Here is a 5,985-nt window from a genome sequence, read left to right as displayed (position 1 = left end):
CCTTCCCAATTTTGAACCATGCAGTGTTACCCTGCTCTGTTCTGACTACTACCTCTTGGTCGAAGTATAGGTTTTGTATTAGCACAATTAAACGTTCTGGGATTCCCATTCTTCTTAGAGTCAGCCACAGTTTGTTATGATTCACACAGTCAAATGCCTGTGATTTTTGCTTTCTCTTCATTATTCCCGCACCGTTCAATATTTTGCTATTAATCCTTCACTATTACAACTTGAGGCTTGAATTTGTTATTCAGTTCTTTCTGCTTGAGAAATGTTGGTTGTAGTTTTCTCTTTGGTTTTCTAACTACAGCTCTTTGCACTTTTCATAATATTTAGCTCTGTCGTTTTAGTTACTCTTGGACATCTTTTGTTGGTCTCTCTTAGTTCAGCATTTCTTTCCACTTTTTGTCTTCTTTACCTTCTATTATAAGTTTTAGAATCTTTTCTGACAATCACTTTGGTCTTGTCTCTCTCTCTCTATCTCCCCCCTCCACCCTTAAGCTTATTTCACAGGTGATATACATGATGCCATCTAACAATTTGTTTTGTCTTTAGTCATTAGTGTCATTGCATTAAATCTATTATTCTTGAGATTTTTAAAAAAATTACTTTGATGGTTTATTTAACATCATATTTTGGTGCTCATGAACTCGTTTTCATTTTCTACAGCTTTAATCTGAACATGCACATGAGTAAGTGATGGTCTGTGCTACAGTCAGCCTTGGCCTGATTTTGACTGCTGATATTGAGCTTCTCTAATGGCTCTTTCCACAGCAGTAGTCAATTTGATTCCTGTGTAGTCTGTCAGATGAGGTCCATGTGTACAGCCACTTTTTATGATTTTTACAAAAGGTATATATCATTAATTGTACAAACTTCTCTCATTAGAACTCCAGCATCATTTCTATCATCAAGCCCATATTTTCCATCTACTAGATTTCTTCTTTACTTCTAATTTTTGCATTCAAAAAACTATTTATTATTACTGTAACTTGATAGCATTATTTTATCAGTCTCAGAAACTAAAAGTATAATTCCTAAGGGTTGGTTCCACCCCCCATCTTTTTATTTTGTGGTTGGTGCCTATTTTAAATAATAATTGAATTAACAATTCTTCCTTGTACACATATGGATAGTACAGCATTGTACTTTAAGATTGATCTTAAAATGTTCTTTTTTTATGATACAGCATCAGTCATTTTCAATTTGTAATTCCAGGAATAATAGATACTATGATTGTCTGTTTCAAAATAGTCAACCCCAGTCTACCTCAGTTTACTAATCCCTAGGATATCTTATGAGTTCTATTTTATTTTTGACAACTTTGTTTTTCTAGATTCATACTTTATATATTCCATATCCTGATTCCTAATGAAGAAGTTGCATTACCAACACAAAGGCACCCAGTTTGAGTCCACTAGCTGCTCCACAGGAGAAGGATGAGCAATCTCCTCCCAAGCAATTACTGCCTCTAAAAACCCACAGAGGTTCAGCTATAAATTGTTCCCAGCTCTACAGTCCGTAATATAATGTAACTATTACTAATGGATGTTTGCAGTTATTTTTTTTAAGTGCCTTCTAACCTGAAGGGCTCTTTTCCTCAGCACTCAGGGCTGCCTTTAATTGTTTGTGTGTTTTTTTTGGCTTTTTTTTTTAAAGCATTCTTCTAGGTCGTGTAACATTCTTCTCGGTGGTCATATGTCCACTTGCTGTACAGAGGTAACTCATGGTTTCTGTGAAGCCGACCACTGTGACACTGATGAGTCAAATCTGAGAATGATTACCCATGGTGGAGAGTGTGTGGTGAAGCTTCCCAATTAAAATACTGAGTGGTGCCACTGTTGTAGAAAGTGACTGACATCAGGGTTGGGGTGAAACCGAGAAAAATTGGGTAGATTATGCATACTGAATTGAAACAGATGAGGGAGAAAACAGTTTAAAAGTGATATATGATAGCGTATTATGATTATCACAGGAATCCAGAATTAAGGTTGCATAGTGGAGTGCATTTGGGTCAGAGTGGGGGAAGGGGGCAGCGTCACGATCTTGGGGGATTGTATACCAATGAAGATGTTTATCTTTTGCTTTTCAATGATAGGAGTGAAATGGGGGGAGGGGGGTCAAGAAAAAAGTGCAACAGTGAATGAATGAAAATCCAAAATCTCTGTAAATTCTCATTAAAATTAATAAAATAAAATTAAAACAAAAAACAAAAAGCAAACAAGCTTGGAAGCAGGAGTGGCATCCACTTCTACAGTAGCTTGCCTCTGGAAACCCTATGAACCTGGAGAAAGGACAAAAGTCATACAGGAGGTGTCCAGGACTTTTGTTTATAGGGTTGCTATGAGTCGCCTGCGACTTGATGGCACTTAACAACAACAACTACCATCTGAAGGGCTCTTCTACCAACACTATAGCAAATAATGTTCCTTTTTTTATTCATAAAGCTTTCAAAGTCTTATTGTTTCATAAGTGGATAGCCAGTCCTGGTTCTTCATCTTAGTTTGGAAGCTCCACGGGATTCTGTATCTTATGGTTATTGATAGTCAATTTGGAAATTCTGAATACAGCACAGCTAGCAAGGAAATAGTCTATTTTAGTCGGATTTCCATAAATTCTACAAAGGGAAAAAGTCCCAGTCCACGACATCCTCAACACAAAACTGATCTCCATAAAATGAGACATGCCCCATACTTTTCTAGTCTTATTTTTACCAAGTCTAACATCATCCTGTAACCATCCCCCTTAAGATAACTGAGGAAAACTGGATAAATTGTGTATACTGCACTGAAATAGATGAGGGAGAGAATAATTTAAAAGCTATGTATAATAGGGTATTATGGTTATCACAAGAGTCCATAGTGGAATGTACTTGGGATGGTGGGAGGGGTGCAGGGGGATTGTGTACCAGGAAGAGAGTGTTTATTTTACTTTTCAAAGAGAGGAGCGAAGTGGGGGGGGGGGGAGGGCTGGGTGGGGAGAGAAGTGCAGCAATGAATTAATGGAAATCCAAAAATCTCTGTAAATGTTCATTAAAATTATTAAAAAAATAAATGCAAAAACATAAATGACAGCTAAAAAAAGCTGTTTTTCTCCTGTGTCTGCTAAGATGTTGCAATTATCACACATAATACAAAGGCAATACTCATAAAAGATGAGATTTATTAAGGAATTTAACAGGTTAAAACGAAACTGCAAACAGTATACAATTTTTCAGTCAGGACAATTTCCCAGATGTGTTAGCATGCCCTTTGATCTTCACTCTTGTAGTTCTGGTTGAATTTTACAAAGCCTTATCAGACCTACCAGTTATGGCATCTCACTTACCCCCACCACCTCCAATCCATCAGTAAGCTTGAGTAAAGAGTACTAGTTCTGGATCCATGAGGCAACAGTCCCGAGTCAGCTCTGTCTCTCTCATATTGTTCTCTAGTTTCTTGTGGCTGCTACTCTTCTCCTGGAATAGTGTCTCTTAAAGAACATTGAAGAACAATGATGCCATATTAGACTAAGATGTGGCTGATTCAAGGCATGATATTTTCAGTCATCTACTGTTGCAAGAGAGGTGGATGATGAATAAATATATGACAGAATAAAAATTGATGCTTGTGAGTTGTGGTGTTGGAGGAGAATATTAAGTGTCTCCTGGACGGCCAAAAGAAAGTGGAGCCATAGTATTCCTTACGGGGGAAAAAAAGGTAAAGTAAAGCTCCATATCACATACTTTGGGAATCCTGTTTGTTGTGATGGTGTGACATCTAGTTGGAACCAACCCATATCTGACCCTCCAGTGGGTTTTCAGAGGCAGTTAATCACAAGAGAGGAGATTGCCCATCTTTCTCTCATGATGGGAGCATCTCTTTCTCTCTGTATCTTGTTTTGAGATGCTATTCCTTGGAAAAGAACATCATGCTTGGAAAGGTGGAGGGTCTGCAAAAGAGAAGAAGACATTTAATTAGACGGATTGACACAATGGTTGCAACAATGGCCTCGAGTATATCAGAGATTATGTGGATGTCAAAAGATAGGACATGGTTCAGATATATTGTTTATAGGATCGTTATACCTGTCTCAATGACAATTAACAAAATCTATGTCAAAAATTTTATTCATATATTTCATATCATTAGCATAGTCATAACCAGCTGTACTGCCAACCTGAATGTGTGATATTCTAATCTATCAGCTACTCCATGGAATAAAGATGGGTAATACCTTTCTATGTGATTTAATGCTTCCAAAAATCTGCTGGAAGATCAGCTATGAGTCAATTGTGAGTCAACAATTGTTATTGTTATGTGTTGTCAAGTTAGAAACAACCTATAGCACTTCTTTAAATAAAAGATCTGAACCCTGTCCTATCTTGTACCATCTTTACAATTTCTGACACACTAGAGAGCTCACTGTGTCAATCCACCTACTTGAGGGTTTTCCTCTCTTTACACTGACTTTCCATCTTCTTAAGCAATAGCCTTTCCTAGCAATATGTCTGAAGTATGTGAGATGAAGCTTTGTCATCTTTACCTCCAAAGAACACTCTGCTATACTTACTCCAAAACATGTTTCTTCTTTTGGCAGTCAATGTGATATTCAGTAATCTTCTCAGCACCACAGGTCAAAGGCAACAATTTTTCTTCTGTCATCCTTAATTCACTGTCCAGTTCTCTGATAAATAGCAAGTAATTGAAAAGACCATGCCTTGCATCAGACACACTTTAGTCTCTAGACTGGCATTACTGGTTTTCGCTACTCTAGAGTGCAGATTTTCCAATGAGATTCGTCTTTTGATTTCCTGACTACCAGTACTAAGAGTGTTGTTTGTGGAGCCAACCAAACTCAAGCTGTTAACAATTTCTATCTCTTCATTGTCTGTCATGATGTGGCAAATTGGCCCAGTAGTGAGAATTTTTATATTCTTGATGTTCAGCTTCAATCTGTATTGAAGGCTGCATGCAGTGCTTAACCTTCTGCAGCAAATGTTTCAGGTCCTCCTCAGTTTTGGCAAGCAAGTCTGTGTCATTTGCACAATACAGGTTGTTGATGAGTCTTCTCCAATTCTGATGCCACATTCCTCCTTTAAAAGTTCAGTCTCAGTGTAACAAGGAATGAATGGAAATCCAAAGTCTCTGTAAATTTTCATTGAAATTAATAATAAATTTTAAAAAAAGAAGCAATGATGGTGGGGGAAAAAAAGTTCAGTCTCTTGATATATTCAAAAGGTACAGAGATAGGAACCATGTTTAATGAACATCTTTTCTGATTTTAAACCATGCAGTGCTTCCTTGCTCTGTTCTGGTGATTGCTTCCTGGTCAAAATATAGGTTTCACATAAGCACAATTAAGTGTTCTGATATTCCTATTCTCCTCGAGGTTAACCACAATTTGTTATGATCTACACAGTCAAATGCCTTTGCATGCCCAGTGAAACTAAGATGAACATTCTTCTGGTACTCTCTGCTTTCAGTTAAGATCCATCCGACATTGGCTATAATGTTTAGTGGCACATCCTCTTCTAAACCCTGCTTGCATATCTGGCAATCTTTGTTAATGTACAGTTCTATTCATTTTTGGATAATCTTCAGTAAGCTCTTGCTTGCGTGTGATGTCAGTGATGTTGTTGGTAATTCCAAAACTTTGTCAGATCACCTGTTTTTGAAATGGGAATTAATGTGGATTTTTCCTAGTCATTTGACAAGGTGTCTGTCCTCCAGATTTCTTGACACAACCTAGTGAGCATGTGCAGGGCTGAATTTGTTTGTTGAAATACGTCAGTTGGTGTTCCATCAATTCCTGGGGGCTTGATTGCCAATCCCTTCAGAGCAACTTGAACTTCCTCTTTCATTAACATTGTCTCTTGATCTTATGTTGTTTCATGAAATTCTTCTGTGTCTACCAATTCTTTTTGGTACAGTAACTCTGTGTACTCTTTTCATCTCCTTTGATGCTTCTCGAATAATTTAATATTTTGCCCATAGCATCCTTGAA

The sequence above is a fragment of the Elephantulus edwardii genome, unplaced genomic scaffold (genome assembly GCF_000299155.1).
Source record: "Elephantulus edwardii isolate Elephantulus edwardi_28Jun2011 unplaced genomic scaffold, EleEdw1.0 scaffold00013, whole genome shotgun sequence".
Taxonomy (NCBI): domain Eukaryota; kingdom Metazoa; phylum Chordata; class Mammalia; order Macroscelidea; family Macroscelididae; genus Elephantulus; species Elephantulus edwardii.
Note: the sequence above shows the minus strand (reverse complement) of the source record.